We start from the raw sequence: 18,752 nt of genomic DNA, 5'->3' as shown, positions 1-18,752 counted from the left end.
GAGAGTCTCATAGCAATGAGCTTTGGGGCTTGTGTTACAGAAGGAAATGCCAGAGGCCTCTCCAATAAGATCTGGAAAAAAGGAAAGATGTCCATCATCACCACTGTTATTTGATATAGTCTCAGAAATACTAACTATAGCAAATAAGACAAGGAAATTGAAGGAATAAGCACAGGTGGAAAAGAAATAAAATTAGAGATTTTTGAAGATGATATGAATCTCCAGCAAACCCTAGAGATCCAACTAAAATTAAGAGAAAATTGATAACTTCAGTAAAGTAGCAGGATATAAAATAAACTCTCAAAGATCATCAGCAAAACCTAGCAGAGATAGAAAAGGCAATTCCATCCAAATTTACTATGGAATGTATAAAGTAACTGGTAGTCCACTTACCAAAACACATGTGGGAATTATGTGAATATAACTAATAACATAACTGGAAATAAGAAAGTTATAAAAATAAGAAGAATGTTGTCTAAAGCAAGCCCATTGCCTTTACTCCTAAGGTCCTTCTGCCTCCTGATTTCACAGTCTCTGTCCATGGTACTACCACTCATCTGATCTCCCATATTCACAGCCAAGGGTTGTTATTGGCTTTCCCTTCTCCTTTCCAATGAAATCAATGAACCAGTCTTCTCAGCTCCAACTCTGCATCATCTCCTGAACCCTTCTCACTCCCACTCTCAACACCCCAGTACATGACCTCATTTTCATCCATACAGACTAAAGTGATAGCCATCTCACAGGTCATCTCTCTCCACTGCCTTCCCCACTCCAACCTGCCCTTTATTCCACTACTAGAGCAATCACTCATAGAGCCAGCCACATCACTTCTGCATGCAAAAACTTCATGATTTCCTAATAACTGCCAAGAAAGTGCAAACTTTTCCACCTGACGTGCAAGGCCCTCCAAAACCTACTACCATTCTACCTTCCAACTTTACTTCATGTTCGTCTCTCTCCATGCAGGCTACCTTCCAGGCAAATCAGCTCTCTTATGAAACCTGTACTTGCACACCCCTAGGCTCTTCCCAGGCTCTTCCCTATGGTTACTATTCTTCCCTATTCTACACTTCGAATTTCTACCCATCCTTTAAATCATAACCTAAATGCCATCTCCTTTAGGGAGACTTCCAGATTTCTCCCAGTTGGTAATAATCTTCCCCCTCTGATCTCATGTGGAGACCTTTTTTTTAATTGTCTCATGTACTTATTGTATAATGATGTGTATCATAATTCCCAATGAATGTGTTCTATTCCTCATTTGACTAAGCTTTCTGAGGCCAAAGATAAGCTACAGATCTTTTCTAAATTTAGGAACTTCCCCAGCACCTAGCACAATCCTCTCCATAGGAAACAAATGCTTTTTCACATTGTGTCATTTTCTCCAAGAAGAGAAAACTAATTGTCTGGCCTTCAATAGGAACACTGCTGGGGAGGGAGCAAAGCAAAGGAGTGGTTCCATCCGCTGGTTGCTATCTATTGACCAGGGGGATACGTCCTTCAGTTAAAAGCCCAAGGGTAGGCAATAAACCTCTTATAGCCAAAAGCAAATTCTCAGGAGCAGTGATATATCTTTGCCAACCCATTCAGATTGTCTTAATAGTCATGTAATCAATATGTCCATAAGAGACAGTGTGACATAGTAGATGAAGAATCAGTCTTGGAGTAAGAAAGACATGGGTGTGAGTCCTCCTGACTTTATCAGTATTAATCACATAATTCTAGGCATGTCAGTGCTCCAAGAAACTCTCTAAGAAGTTAAGTAACGTTTGAATAGCTAACCAGTGTCAATGGAGGGATTTTGCCCACTGGGAGTTCCCTATATAGATAGAACCATTTGAAATATACATATTTGCACACATATATTCATAGATCAATTTATGTATGTATACATGTATGTACATATAAGCATACAAGTATCTTCTGCAAATTGAGTGTGTGGTGACCAGGTGTATCAACAATCCAGCTAGCAGCTTCTGTGGGGGTGTAAGATCTACCAACAACCAGCACCCAGAAAGCTGCCAACACAGGTCCTTTTGATCTGCTTTACTTAAGGAAAGCAACATTAAGGGGTTAACAATCTTACTTTAATCCAGCATACAAGTATCATTCACCTAGTTCAGGGGGAAAAGCCAGCATCCTGAATTACAGACCAAATACAATTCATAGCTATCAACATCTGGGTGTATAGCCGGGGAGCTCGTTAGAACGGCTGGCCCAGAGTCACACGCCACTCCTGTGGCTCAGAGCTCCGACTGAGAACACTAACCTTTGCACTTATATCCTGCTCAGGGCCGGAGGGCCCTGACCTCACCCAGGCTGGGCGTGGAAAAGTTCCCCACCCCCAATATCACATCAGATACAAATCAGTGGCTCTCAATTGTCTCAGTGCTGAGAAATACAAAAACAACCCACTTTATCTGTCCCACTCAAACAAAGGCCAGAATCATTAAAGGTCAACAGCAAAAAGTCCCACCTTAATTACTATTACACCAGGTATCATGTGTGGGAAATCCCAACAAGAGATAAGTATGCTACCAATCTATATGTCCCTCATTCACCTTCAACCATATTCAATATCAGACATAATTGACTATAAAAATTGGTTTCTTCCTACCCAAGCTTCCCCCTTTTATCTACCACTTCTCATCTCATTTCCAGCAATCTGTCTTTTATATTGTCAGTAGGAAGGAAGCCTAATTTTGAGAATATGAATGAGCACAAAAATCATCATCCCTCCCGAACAAACAATCAGGCAGCTCAGGGGAGTCCAGAAGTATTAGTCATGTATACAAATGATAGTCTTTTTATTAATAATTGGTTACTACAGACCAGTAAGAACTGCCCCCGTGAGATCAGACCTATGTTTTGTCTGGTTCAGAACTTTACCACTGACAACAAAGCATACATTGTGGAAGGACATGTTTGTCTTACTGAATGACAAACATGAAGGACTGTGGTCATAGATCTTTTTCTTTTTCCTTTTCTTTTCCTTTTTTAACTTTTTTTGTGACTCTATAGCATGCAGTAGAGGAATCTGAGCACCTTGGTTTGAATCTTGGCTCTGTTCCCTACTTCTCCCATATAACCTTGGAAAAGATCATTTAACCTCAACAGGCTTCAATTTCTTCACCCATAAAATGAGGAGGTTGGGCTGGAGGAGGTCATCGCCTTTAGGAGTTTTCCATGTCTAAGTCTATGCTCCTATGATCTATTTCCCATTTATTTTGTAACTTTTACTTATAATCGTGCTTTTCTTTTCTGTATTTAATTCTGCTAGTTAGATTTGGGGTGAATAACCAGAAATGGCTTTGAATAAATAGTTAAAGGGTTCTTATAGGTTAGGTGAAAAGGTAGAGAGCAGGAAAGGAGAGCAAAAGAAGCTGATTCAGTAGCAGACCCTGCTAGAGGTTCTGATAAACAGCCAGACTGCCTGAGTTATGACATTTTTAAAAGCTGTGCAAAAGTGGATAGGGAACAAAAGACCAAGGAGAGAAGTGACAGAAAGTTCTAACATTTGCCTATATTTTTCTTTCATTTTTTAAAATAAATGATATTTTTGTTTTGCTGTTTTTTATCCTTAAGAATCGAGTCCAGGTTACATGAACTGATGCTGAGTGAAGTGAGCAGAACCAGGAGAACATTGCACACAGTAACAGACACAGTGTGCGATGACTGACTTTGATAGACGTGTCTCTTCTCAGCAATGCAGGGATCCAGGACAGCTCTAAGAGACTCACAATGGAAAATGCCGTCCACACCCAGAGAAAGAACTCTGGAGTCTGAGTACAGATTGAAACATAGTATTTTCACTCTTTTTGTTTGTTTCTTCTTTCTTGTAGTTTTTCCCTTTGGTTCTAATTCTTTCCAACATGACTAATGTGTAAATATGATTTTTTTTTTAAAGAATCAAGCCTGTGGAAGTTAAGGTGAAAATGTACTTTTGCAAAGGTTGTATAAATTTTAAGGACTAGAGCCGACAGTTTTAAAAACTCCACTAGTTGAATAAGGTACTGCCCTCTGGTGGCAGGTGATAATATTGCAAGTGATCGTTTAAAACTAAAGGAAGAATCCTGTGATTGAGGCATACCCGCCCCCCCAAAGTCAAGTAAACAAGCATTTATTAAGCACCTACTGTGGGACAAGTACTATGCTGTGAATGAAAAGAAAGACAAAAAAAATCTAGTCTCTCCTGTCAAACTCATGGTCTAATAGAGAGATAACAATCAAAAAACAAAGTCCAAAAAAGATATATAATATGTATGTATATATATACACACACATACATATATGTATATACATGGGATAAATTGGAGATAATCTTAGAGAGAAGATGCTAGCATTAAGGGGGAAATTGGGGAAGGCTGCTTGTAAAAAGTAGGCTTTTATCTACAAAGGGAGCCCAGGAAGCCAGAAGACAGAAGGGAGAGAGAAAGAGAGAATTCCAGCCGTGCAGGGCAGCCATTGAAAATGCATGGCATCCGGAGAAGGAGCGTTCACTGGGAGGAAGAGCAAGGGACCCAGTGTCACCGAGTAACAGAAAGGATGTGGAAGAGAGTTAAATTCCAAGAAGACCGGAAAGGGAAGGAAAGGCTGGCTGCTTAGGAGGCAGGGGTTTAGTAAATATTTGGTGAACTGGGGGGATGGTGGGGGGCTGGGAATCCTCTACTGGATCGCTTCTGCCTGTTCTATTGGATTAAAATTCACACTCCTTAGTGTAGCGTTTGAGGCCTTCCTACACTTTCAGTCTTATGCAAATACAAAGATGAGATGGTCCCTGTCCAAGGAGCTTTTATTCCTTGGGGAAGTTAAGGGATTTTCCCCCATAAGTAAAATTCAAGGTAGCCGGGGGCATAGAGGAGAGAGCACCGGAGATGAAGTCAGGAGGAGCTGGGTTCTAATGTGACCTTCTCAGACACTTACTGGCCGTATGACCCTGGGTAAGTCACTTAACCTCAGTTTCTTCAACTGTAAAATGGGGATAATAAGGAGATAATATTTTTAAGCACTTTGCAAACCTCCGAGCACTACATAAATGCTAGCTGTTCTTCTTCGTATTATTCCAGGCATAGGAAACAACCAGTGAAATGACATTGAGCGGGGAGGCAGGAGGCAGAGTAATGTGTGCAAGGAAGAGAGGGGGAGGAATCAGTAATAAGCATGGAAAGGTAGGTCGGGGCCAGCTTGTAAATGGCTTTGAATGATGAACGAAAGAGTTTCTATTTTATCCTACAAATAAAAGGAAGCCACTGGAGTTTCTTAAACAGAGGAATAATCAGATCTGTCCTTTAGGGGGATTTCTCCGGCAGCTGTATGGAAGAGAGGCTAGAGAGGGAGAGACAATGCAGGGAGGCCATTTAGGAAGGCGCTGCAGTAGCCTAGATGAGACTCAAGCACACACATTACCCAGAGTTCCATAGGCTTTAAGAGTTTTTGACCTTTAGAGAAAAATTTCCATAGAAAAGCCATTTTTAGGCCCAGAAAAGAGGGAAGTAGGCTATGTTTAGTTTCATGCTTCTCCTGCCAAGCCCAGCAGAGTTTGGAATGGGCATATTTCCCTCCTGCAGCTGAAAGCAGGGAACTGAGGGAGTGATCAGGCCGGGAATGAAAGAGAGATGTGGAGATGAGAGAATTTGTGTGGGTGGCTGGGGATCAGCCAAAAGTTGGGGAGAGCAGATTGATAAAACCAGAAGCTACAGTGGCCAGTTAGGTCAAGTTCACAGCTCCTTTCTTCCCCTTGTCCCCTGGAGCACTGGTGAGAGATGCTAAGGGAATACCGGTGTTCATTTTGGACTAGAAATTATGGCCCGGGGGTTCTCCCTTTAACCCCTGATTGATTTTAGACAGAGGATTTAGAGCTGGAATGGTCATTAGATATCAACCATTCCAGAGATTCTCAAAGTGCGATCCGAGAATCCCTGGCAGGTCCCAAGACCCTCTCAGATGGTTCTTAAGTTTACAACTATTTTCAAAATAATACCAATACCCTCATTGCCTGTTAAAAGACAGGCCAAATTTTCTTTATCTACTTCAACCAAAACAACAAACCACAAGAGACTGAATGCAGAAGCAGCTGTCTTCTATTAAGCCTCACATTAAAGAGATTTGCAAATTTATATAGAGATTCGCAAAATTATATGGAACAATGCCACTCTTTTCACTGAAGTTTTTTTGTTTTGGAAAATATAGTTATTTTTCATTAAAAGTATTGTGTATGTTAGCATATAGGTTTATATGTTTAGTGAATTAACAAATATTTTAACATAGTTTTAATTATAATACAGTAAACACCAATACCCGAGTAGAAGCTCATTGGGGTACTCCATTCTGAAGATAACAAAGGGATCCTCCATAATTGTTTAGAGTTTAAAGTTTACGAAATTTGAAAGCCACTGATGATCTGTAACCCTGTCATTATGCAAAGGAGGAAAACGACATCCAGAGAGACTTTGGGACTCGCCCACACTCATCCATCCGTTGTTCATCCTTCCTTCTTGAAGAGGATCAATGACCTCACAGGGTGAATTAGATTTAAGTGAGGCAGGGTTGCACAAAGCCTTCAGCCTCGCTCTCTCCTCCAAGTCATCTCCCACATCTCTTAGCCCCCAAACTGCAAGATCCCCTTACTCAAAACCCAGAGCTCCTCCCACTAGACAACAGGATTGGGTTAAATGATCCCTTCTGGCATTCAGTTTTCTAAAACACTTAAGCACCAGGCACAGCAGTGCAGAACACTGTGCAGCAATAAACTGGCCAACCAGCAGTCACTTGTTAAGTGCCAGGCACTGAGCTAGGCTCTGGAGACACAAATACAAAAATGAGATGCTCCCTTTCCAGGAAGCTTCCATTCCCCTGGGTGGTGGGGGAACTTAGGGTTTTTCCACAAATGAGCGAAGGCAGCTAGATGGTGCAGTGAATAGAGTGACAGATTTGGAGTCAGGAAGGCCTGAATTGGTGGTGTTGTTTGCCCTTCATTCGGAGGAGGACCGAGGATATCACAGCCAATGTCTTGACTTGCACAAAGTTGTCAGTCTCACTCTGTCTTCCTGAGTTGTTGAAGTCCAGTAGCAAGACAAAAGCCAGGATGACTGGCAGCGGCCCAGGATGCAGTGAATGACCTTGACGTGTCCAGTGTCCGACCAAGCTCTGAGTGCTCCACAGCGCCTGCTTCAGCTCCCTTCTTGGCTGTTGGAACAAATTGTTCTCACTCCCCCATTTCCGGCAGAGGGTCTTCACATGCTTGGTGTAGCTGTCTCCTAACTCACCGACAGGTCTGAGGCCTGTTGGTTACTCCCAACCTGGTTCAGCCCATCTGCTGAGATGGTTTTACAGTGGCCACTGTGCATGCTACAGCTCCTTGGAGCCACAAGTAAGAGCGGGGTGAAAGGCAGACACCAAAGGTGGCCGAACAGACCTGAAAAGGGCTCAGTGGCACTCGCACCAGAGGTCCTCCCTGAACACCCACATACCTCACCTGACACTGACCGGCTGTGTGATCCCTGGCCAAGTCACCCAGGCTCCTTGCTTTTGTTTCCTCATCTGTAAAATGCAGATAATAATAGCACGTCCCTCCCAGGATTGCTGTGGGTGTATGTCTGTATATATAAACATATAAGTACAGATATAAAATGAGATGATGTGCGTAAAGTGCTTTGCAAACTTTGAAACACGGTGTAAGTGCTATTAGACACTGGCGGAATCAACAAAGGCCTCTAGAAGGAGGTGATGCTTGAGCCCATTAGAATGTACACCCCTCCTACTGCTTTTGCCTTTCTTTGTAACCTCAATGCCTAGCACAGTGCTTCGAATGTAAATAGTAAGCGTTTAATAAATGCTTGTTAACTGACTGAGCCTTGAATATCAGAAGCAGTCTTGGAAAGTTCCAAAAGGCCAAAGGGAAAGGAAGAAGAGCAATACGGGCATAGGCACGGGCTCCGCTTTATAGGTGTGTAGGCAGGAGACAGAACGCTATTATGGGCACTACCGGTGGGTCTGGCTATAGAATAAGATATAGCTTCTGCTGGCTAAGAAGCTATCAGTGGAATGACCGTATAAACCAAAATATAAAATAACGTAATAAGATCATTGGAGGGGCAAGGTTACACCAGAGGAAAGGGTCATTTGAGGTTGGTGAAATCAGGGAAGACTGAAGGAGGTGGCGTGGGAAGATCTCAATGGAGAGATGGGTGTCTGCTAGGCAGATGCACGGAGGTCGGAAAGCACAAGGAAGGCGCCGGACCCGCAGGTCAGGGCTTCCTCCCACCTCCCCTCGCCAATGCCCTGAGTAGGCAGCTCCGGCACAGCCCCGACTCTCCCAGCACCTGGGAGAAGATGGTGCTGACGCGCATGCGTCAGAGATAGGGCCCAATCAGGAGCGAGGGGACGGTCGCTGAGCCTGGTCGCTAAGCGACAGAGTAAACTTAAACCAAGGATCCCGAGCCTGGAGGGCGCCGGGACCAATCAGAGGCGAGGAAGCCGTCCTTGGTCCCTTGATGCCCTTCCTCCTCAGGCTCCGGGATTCTGGAGCCCAGGGTCGAGGGCCCGCGCCCTGGAACTCCCGGGAAGCTCCGCCTCTTCGCCGGCGGCGGGGCCGCGGCCGCGCGCTCCTTTGATTCGCTTTTCCTCCCTCCATCCCTTGCCCTCCCCCGCCCCCACTCTGACCCGGGGTCCGACTGCGCGATTCTGGGCCTGCTTCCTTCTCTGTAAAATGGCTAGGACGGTGCCGGCACCGACGAGTGCAGAACCTGCTTCGGAAGGAGGGTGACCCAGGCGAGAGGCGAGTCCCTCAGCGCCCCTGCGCTCCGTGCAGCCCTGCCCTGTCTGCGCATGTCAGCGGCTGTCCTGCATCTCCTCCGCACCGGCCCCCTTCTCTAAGGAAGACCTGAATTACTCTCAGAAGAGTGTAGACCAGAGGCCGGCCCTGTGCCCTCCTCGGAGGGATGGGGTACCAGGCAGACACACCCAGAGTCTAGGGCGGGTTCCCCACCCCTGGTCTAGGGGATGTGACTTTAAATGGGGAAAGGGCCCTCCCCCTAAACTTTATATCGAAGGCTGGACTCCCTCCCCCTCAAATACCAGTTTCATAGTGAACACACGTAGCGAATGGCAAAGACACCCGCCTATCCCAGGCAACATTAACATAGAACTCTGCAGAAGCATACACGAGGATATAGCCCAGGCCCGCCGGCAGAGAGAACCCGGCTCAGCCAAGAGACAGAGGGTCTCAGATCGCACCCAAGGGGAGACTCCCTGGAGTCCCCGGAGGAACAAGCCGGGAGGACGGACACAATCCGGTTTGTGCACATCGGGCTCTTCTCGGTCTTCCTCTTTTTAGGGACCTGAAGGGAGGTTGACGTTGTCCGTCTTCTCTCTTGAAGGTGGAAGCCGGAAGAACCCAAGGAGACTGGAGAGACCACCTCCGCTCCACTGTTCAAACAGGCACAAGGCACTGAGGCAGTTAGGTGGTGCAGTAGACGGTCTACCGGGCCTAGAGTCGGGAAGATCTGGGTTCAAATCCAGCCTCGGACACTAGCTAGCTTGTGACCTTGGGCAAGTTACTTGTTTGCCTCAATTTCCTCAACTATAAAATAGGGATGTAATAGTGCCCGCCTCCCGGGGTTGCTGTGAGGATCACGTGGTAAAACTGGTAAAACACTTAGTCTAGTGCCTTGCACACAGTAGGTGCTACATAAATGCTAACTGTTATTGATCCACACTGAGGAGAGAGCCCTGTACCAGTGGGCTTTGGGACTGGGGTTACGTACAAATTGCAAGAGTTTCAGACGTCCTTCGGCAGAGGGAGCTCCCCACACAAAGTCACAAGTCCAGACCCAAGAAGAACAAATTTGCACGTCCTGCCTCACAGGATCATCGTGATCACCTCGTATACATGTTACAGCGTTATAGAAACGTGAGCTGTCAGAAAGAGGACGACCCGAGCAGCGCTACGTCTCTACTATTTGCTGGGAATTTGGGTCACCTCGCTTTTATGAATCTCAGATTCCTCCATTCTAAAGCAAGGAGGTCGGGCGAGGTGACCCCCAAAGTGCGTTCCCTCTCTAAATCTATGACCTAAATCTGCGGTACAATCTACAGCGGAGGCAGCCGAGTAGAACGTATTTCCAAAACTACTTTGACCGAGAACATTCGGGCTTAAGCGGCACACGGTAGATACGTAATAAATGTTGATTAATTGATCGACTCAAAATACAGATAAAACCAAAAACGTGCCAGTTCCTTCGGTATCCCGGGACGTCATTCATCCGAGTCTCGCGGTCCAGTCGAGGATGGGCGGATGTTCTCTGATGATCTTCTACCTGTCTTGCGCTCAGCCGTTGGCCATTTGTGTTCTGTCCTTTCCAATTGACGCATTATGGGATTTTGAACTAGAAGGGATGCTGCGAATCGTGAAATCCAACGCCCTCATCTTGAAGTCTAGGAAAGTGAAGGCGAGGAGCTCAAACGGCCCGCCCGGCGTCACAGAGAAACAGAATCGTTCGAGAGGAAGCGGTTCTCCCTTCTCTCCGTGTGCGAGAAGCCTCTAGGTGATCCAGGGGATAGAATGGGACCTTCCGGGGCGGGAATCCCGCCTCGCAGGCCTGCAGACCGGGGAGCCTCTCAGACCCTCAGTCTCAAACCTCTAAAACGGTGAAAACCGCGCCGAGCTCCCAGGAGGGTTATAAGGATCACATGAAGTAACACATCACCTGGAGCGCCGGATGTTCGCTGTTTTTGTTGTTACGGTTCCGCGTCGCATCTCCCTAGTTCAGCGGAAGTGCCTCGAGGGCAGCGACTGTTACATTCTAATCCTCCTGTTCCCTGCCCCTAGTGTAGAGCCTCGCACACAGTGGGCGTTTATAAGAATGCTTGTTAAATTGAAACTCTTGCATCTGGTAAAGACTAGAGGCCCGGGACTTCTGGAGGCGGAGCCAAGATGGCGGCTGGAAAGCAGGGACTAGCGTGAGCTCCCTGCCGAGATGCTCCAAAAGCCTATAAAAAATGGCTCTGAACCAATTCTAGAACGGCAGAACCCACAGAACAGCAGAGGGAGGCAGGGCTCCAGCCCAGGACAGCCTGGATGGTCTCTGGGTGACGTCTATCCCGCATGGAGCTGGGAGTGGAGCGGAGCAGAGCCCAGCGTGAGCAGTGCGGCCCAACCAGACCAGGAGCCGGGCGGAGCGTGCCCTACCACCCTGAATCAGTGAGCTGCGGCAGTTACCAGACTTTTCAACCCACAAACACCATAGACAGTGGTGAAGGTTAGTGGGAAAAGCTGTGGGAGTGGAAGGAGTTCAAGGTTCGGCCACGGCCCCGGGGCAGCGGAGGTGGGGCAGCTACAGCTGTTGTTGCTTCCGGCCCCAGGCCCACCTGGTGGGAGGAATTAAGTGGCGGATCAGAGCAGGAGTGCAACAGCCTGCTGAAGATCTAAGCCCAGTCCGGGTTGGGGGTTCTTGGGGAAGGAGCAGTGCTGGTGTGCCAGAGCTAGCGCATCCCCCCCAAACGTGGAACATAGAACTCTTTAGTCTACAAGCAGTCATACCCCGCTGAAAAACTCAAGGGTCAAGTTAGTTGGTTGGGAATATGGCCAGGCAGCGAAAACACACCCAGATTCAGTCTCAGACTTTGCATTCTTTCTTTGGTGACAAAGAAGACCAAAACATACAGACAGAAGAAGTCAACGAAGTACAAGAGCCTACACCAAACGCCTCCAAGAAAAACATGAACTGGTCTCAGGCCATGGAAGAGCTCAAAAAGGATTTGGAAAAGCAAGTTAGAGAAGTAGAGGAAAAACTGGGAAGAGAAATGAGAAGGATGCAAGAAAACCATGAAAAACAAGTCAATGACTTGCTAAAGGAGACCCAAAAACATACTGAAAAATACACTGAAGAAAACAACACCTTAAAAAATAGACTAACTCAAATGGCAAAAGAGCTCCAAAAAGCCAATGAGGAGAAGAATGCCTTGAAAGGCAGAATTAGCCAAATGGAAAAGGAGGTCCAATGGACCACTCAAGAAAATACTACCTTAAAAATGAGATTGGAGCAAGTGGAAGCTAGTGACTTGATGAGAAATCAAGATATTACAAAACAGAACCAAAGGAATGAAAAAATGGAAGACAATGTGAACTATCTCATTGGAAAAACAACTGACCTGGAAAATAGATCCAGGAGAGAGAACTTAAAAATTATGTGACTACCTGAAAGCCATGATCAAAAAAAGAGCCTAGATATCATCTTTCAAGAAATTATCAAGGAGAACTGCCCTGATATTCTAGAGCCACAGGGCAAAATAGAAATTGAAAGAATCCACCGATCGCCTCCTCAAATAGATCCCAAAAAGAAATCTCCTAGGAATATTGTCGCCAAATTCCAGAGCTCCCAGGTCAAGGAGAAAATACTGCAAGCGGCCAGAAAGAAACAATTTGAGTATTGTGGAAACAAAATCAGAATAACCCAAGATCTGGCAGCTTCTACATTAAGAGATCGAAGGGCTTGGAATACGATATTCCGGAGGTCAATGGAGCTAGGATTAAAACCAAGAATCACCTACCCAGCAAAACTGAGTATCATGCTCCAAGGCAAAATATGGATTTTCAATAAAATAGAGGACTTTCAAGCTTTCTCAGTGAAAAGACCAGAACTGAATAGGAAATTTAACTTTCAAACACAAGAATCAAGAGAAGCATGAAAAGGTAAACAAGAGAAATCATAAGGGACTTACAAAAGTTGAACTGTTTTGTTTACATTCCTACATAGAAAGATGATGTGTATGATTCATGAGACCTCAATATCATAGTAGCTGAAAGGAATATGCATATATATATGTTTATGTATATGTATATATATATATATATGAATGTGCATGTATGTATATATGTATGTGTATATATATATATATATATATATATATATATACACAGAGAGAGAGAGAGAGAGCATGGACACAGGGTGAGTTGAAGATGAAGGGAAGATATCTAAAAGAAATAAAATCAAATTAAGGGATGAGAGAGGAATATATTGAGAGACGGAGATAGGGAGAGATGGAACGGGGTGGATTATCTCGCATAAAGGTGGCAAGAGGAAGCAGTTCTGTGGGAGGAGGGGAGAGGGCAGGTGAGGGGGGAATGAGTGAATCTTGCTCTCATCAGATTTGGCCTGAGGAGGGAATACCATACATACCCAATTGGGTATCTTACCTCACAGGAAAGAAGAGGGAAGAAGATAAAAAAGGGGGGGGGGAATGATGGAGGGGAGGGCAGATGGGGGTGGAGGTAATCAAAAACAAACACTTTGGAAAGGGGACAGGGTCGAGGGAAAAAATTCAATAAAGGAGGATAGGTTAGGAAGGAGCAAAACATAGTCTTTCACAACATGAGTATTGTGGAAGGGTTATACATAATGATACACATGTGGCCTATGTTGAATTGCTTCACTTCTTAGGGAGGGTAGGTGAGAAGGGAAGAGGGGAGAGAATTTGGAACTCAGTTTTAAAAACAGATGTTCAAAAACAAAAAAAAAAGTTTTTGCATGCAACTAGAAAATAAGATACACAGGCAATGGAGTGTAGAAATTTATCTTGCTCTACAAGAAAGGAAGGGAAAAGGGGATGGGAGGGGAGTGGGGTGACAGAAGGGAGGGCTGAATGGGGAACAGGGCAACCAGAATATACATCATCTTGGAGTGGGGGGGAGGGTAGAAATGGGGAGAAAATTTGTAATTCAAACTCTTGTGAAAATCAATGCTGAAAACTAAATATGTTAAATAAATAAATTCAACTGTTTAAAAAAAAAAGACTAGAGGCCCTTTGCCACAGTAAACTTTGTTACAGGCAGTTCTCCATTTACGTAAGGGATCTAGTCTACTGACATCTATGTAAAGGGATTTTTACATAATTCAAATTTGCAACCGACCTGGGGAAGGGAGGGAGGAAGAAAGGAGGCTGGCACATGGTCCAAGGACGTGTTGGGGCCAGGGACAGACACTGCACCTGAGCAGACTGATGGAAGACAGACATATGCGGGCTGGATAGCAGGCGGGTTGGGCAAAGTGGGCGAAGGTCTTTCTCTGTGCAGGAGGCCTCAAGCCAAGCCTCCAGTCTGGCAGTGGTGGTCTCATTTTTCTGCTTTCCCTTGGAGGCTTTTTTTGGGAGGGGAGGGGAGGGGAGCAGAGGTTGCAGAGAATGAGCCAAGGGGCAGGAGTGGAAAAAGAACACAGTACTGCACAATAAAGTTAACACAGAATATTTTTTGGGAATGTGGATTTCTTTCAGAACTCTTTACGTAGTTGAATTTGCATAACATGAATTTATGGAAAGTGAGAGTTGTCTGAGAACTGTACTTAATTGACACTTGGTTGACCTACTCTGGACAATGTCCTTCCTAAAATGCGGCACCCAAAACACATTATTCCAGACATGCTCTGACCAGAACAGAGTGTAGCCACACGCACCATCACATCCCTACTTCTGGACACTTATTCTTTTAATAAAAGCCAACTTGGCATTCATTTTTATGGTTGCCAGACAACATTGTGGGACTCACTCACCTTGGAGTTCACTAAAACTGCCAACCCTTTCTATGTGAACTCTTGTCCAGCCACACAACTCCACGTTGTGCACTTGTTAGGATAACTTTTCAAAACTTAAACCAAAGGTGTACTCATTCTTATTACATCTTACCTTCATAGGGTCATTGTTTTAGAGCTGAAAGGGACTTGAAAGACAATCAATCTAGTCCAAACCCCTCAATTTACAGATGAGGTAATTGAGACCCAGAGGTGAAAGGTCACATAAGCAGTAAATGGCAAAGGCAGGAGTTGAACCCAGGTCCTGTGGATTCACGTCCATTACTACATACACTTAGCACACAATCTCAGCTCAATGTTCTAGACTTCGAGATCTTTTTTATTTTATTTAAGAAATTCTGTCATCCAGTGTTAGCTGCCTTTCTCTGCTTGGTGTCACCTGTAAATTTATCCCAGATAGTGTGAAGCATAGACCCCTGGGGCATTCATCTAGAACTCCTTTGTCCCCAGGTTGGCCAAATACACCCTTCGACTAGCTACAAATCCGCCTCATTTATGATCATTTGCCTTCATGACTCCCCATCTCTTTTTCTCTCCCCACATCTGCTGATAATTTACTAATAATCTCATCAGTGCCCACATTCCGAGTCCTAAAGCACACCCCCCCTCCCTGGCGCGGCAGCCTGGCTTCCCAAGGCACAGGGCCAAACCAAAAGCTTATTCGCACGTCTCTTAGATTTCTTGGGCCACGCCGTCAATGATCACCTGATACAGATGCCTAAATCTACATGCTTAGGGCAGAATTTTCATGAAGTTTGGGCCTCCATTTTATAACTGCCTGCTGGATACCCCCCACCACTTCAAAGGAGACACTTCTCCCCCACCCCCAACCATCCCCTACTAATTTCCCACTTCTTCCACAATATTCCTAGGCACTTGTGGCCGAAACCTTTAAATCTGGCAATTCTACGTCTATAGTTCCTTCACCTGTCCCCCCTTTCATTCTCAATGCAATCACATTTGTTTAGGTGAGGGGCTCTTACTATGGAGTCCACAGATTTCAGAGTTCAAGAACTTGGGTGGGGAAAGAAATTACACTTCTCACTAACCTTTGGTTTCCTTTCTAATTCTACATGCTTAAGTTTAAAAACATTATTCTGAGACGTCCATAGGTTTTACCAGACTGTCAAAGGGGTCTATGACAGAAAGGTTAAGAACCCTTGGTTCAGACACTCACTTCCTCTCACTCCATGTCTTGTAATGCCTCATTTATCTCCTTGCTTCCAATATAGCCTTACTACTCCTGCCAAAATACTCTTATTACATAGAACCTAAGGTAAAAACTCTTTACTCTGGCATTCAAGGCCCTCCACAATCTGACCCCCAAACTATCTGTCCAGTCTTATTTCCTACTATCCCCCCTACCTTCTCACTCACTGTATTTGTTCTAACTTAAGCAAAATACATCATTTCCCAATTTCATCCTACCTTTTTTATCTCCCAGCATTTGCTATCCTGTATGGAAGGGGATGGGTCCATGCCTCCACATCCCCACCCTTCAAAATCTTTATTTTCCTTTCTACCTCAGATGCTACTTCCTTTATTGTATTCTCCAGTAGTTTGAGCTACAAATGATCCCTCCTTCCTGATCTTTGTGTCCTCTTCATTAAACCTCTCCTACATGTAATGTATTCTGACGTGCAGCACAAATACTGCTGTGCAACTCATCATCCTCCTGACCTGAAAGCCTGAAGGCAGCACCTACCAGTCACCTGCACAGTTATATTGTTCATAAGCTTTTCATGTGCGTGGCCTAAGTAGCTTTTAGACCCTTGACGACATGCAACACATATATTTTATACTTTGTAAACCCCTACATCTAAAACTCTTCCTTGTATAAGAAACAAGTGTGCACTCAGTGTGCGGCCTAAACTGACCACATTTCATGATGGTAATTATTGGATGAGCATGCACTTAACAGCCTGTTAATTATCAGAATATGAGAGTATTTACTAGGTAAGAGATTTAGGATGGAAATAGGACCACACAAACTCAAAGAAACAAACTCTGGGGAATAGCTTAAAAGTGACTTTTTTTGGGTATCCTGAAGTTCAGAAAGCTAAGGCCCAGGGCTAGCTCTGCTACGTGGGGCTGCCACACCAGGGTCAGCAGAAGTGGATCATGGCAACGCTGCCTTCCACTTGATCCTTTGCAAGCCCCTTCTTCCAGGACCTTATCATTTTAACCAAGCATCATCCACTGGTCTGTCAAGTTTACACCGGCAAATACTCCACTTACCTGCATTTTTTCTCTTTTCTTCCCCTTCCACCCATTTTTTGGTCTAATTACTCACCAAATTTTTGCCGTCCCTCCCCCCTCCCCAAGTTGCTCAATTCCCTAACATTGTGTGGGCCTTTCTTTTCCCTTTTGCACACACTCAGTACTTTAAGAGGTCATACATGAACTATGACACTTGCTTTTTATATAGATATTTATAAAGGCAGAAACTTTAATGCAATCCGTAGTCAGTGTTTGCACTTAACATCCAAAATACCGAACTATCGCCAATAGTTTTAAGCTTTGACTGGAAATTCTTTAAATAACTATCTACTGCTGCCAATCAGTCGAAATACTTTGGATCAGTACCTGCATGATTTAGAAACTTCTCAAAGTCAAAAGTGCAAATTCTTGCATAAAGGAGTATTACCTTCCCTTAATATTCACACTCAACAATTCCTTACTCAATGCTCCCCCACGAAACACAACAGCCCTGAGTTTAATATAGAAAGGTCGCTGACTGTGGGATAGTGAACGACAGTCATCAAACCAAGCGAGTGATGGTACAACATGTTCCAACAGTGAAGTCAAAACAAACTCGGCCTTCCATGACCACTCTTAACCACTCATAACTTGGTTTTAGTTTAGTCCCATATTGCATTACGCTCCAGTCCAATCGGAAGCGGAGTTCCTTGGTAGAAATGGTGTGGGTGTTAGCCACGGTACATACTGAATTTGGTGGAAACAAGGGAGGTTTCAGGACCCCTAAACAATAAACAGGGATTACTTTTAAGGCTCTTAGTAGCTAGAAAAAGAGATTTAGTAGAGGATAGTGGTCTTCAAATATTTCAAGGGCTAACACATACAAGGACTAAATTGGTTCTGTACAGCTCTGGTAAACAGCAGGAGGCCCAAAAGGAGAATGTTAAAACAGAAAAAGGCAACTTTCGATTCAAAATAAGAACTTTCTAACAATTATAGCTCTTTTCAAAATGGAGGCTTGGCTTACGAGATAGCAAGCTCTTTATCACTATTGGTGTTGGAAGAAAGGTTGAATGACTGACAGGCGGGCTATGAAAGGGATTCCTCCCAATGCCGGAGGTTGTACTAGATGACCTCTAAGGTCCCTTCCCACTTTTGGTCTGGGATTCTGTGAATCCATGTTTTAAGAGGTACTATCCTAAGCCTACTCACCTAATCCACCCTAGTCAGTGAAAAGAAGTCACTGTATCCTTTATCTAAGTCTGAACCTAATGCCACCCAGAAAACTGGGATGATTCTGTAAGGTACCTGCTTTAAAGATGTTAACAAATGTAGGTTCCTCAAGTTAAATGAGCTCCTGAGTAACTATTACAGTTCAGTAATGTCCCCACGTCACACCTTTGCACTGACAATTACTACGTCATTAAAGTATTATGCAATTCATCACTACAAAGGCGGCACACAAAGGATCTGCTTCGTTCTACCTACAGTTTGCCTGCATTTGACTGCCAAAGTGAAACATCATTTTCCATTCATTCCAGACAAATGTTTCCCCCGGCTCTTGCAAAGTACCAAGTAATATGGTCATTCACGTTGGATCGTGGAGCCAGGAAAGATGAATCAGAGAAGAACTTAACAGCTTTTCAGCAGTGCTGTAAATGGCCAGGGAAGTGTCATATCTGACTTAAGAACAATTCCTTCTAAGCAAAAGCAGCATAATTTAGATGTCTCTTTGGGGGCTTTTCACAAGCAGCTGGCACCATACTTCTATTTCATGGAAAAAAACATCATTCTGATCTTGCGTTCAGTTCTACATACATTCTGAAGCTCATTCAGCATGATGGAGGCATGCATACCTCTCCAAAGCCTGAAAAAACAGTACCTCATAGAAATAAACAATTTATGGCTCTGATTTAAAAAGGAATCAGATTCAATCCATCAAGATAAAATCAAACTCAAAAAACCGGT

Source organism: Trichosurus vulpecula, chromosome 9 (assembly GCF_011100635.1).
Source record: "Trichosurus vulpecula isolate mTriVul1 chromosome 9, mTriVul1.pri, whole genome shotgun sequence".
In the NCBI taxonomy this organism is placed as follows: domain Eukaryota; kingdom Metazoa; phylum Chordata; class Mammalia; order Diprotodontia; family Phalangeridae; genus Trichosurus; species Trichosurus vulpecula.
This window is presented reverse-complemented; position numbering follows the sequence as displayed.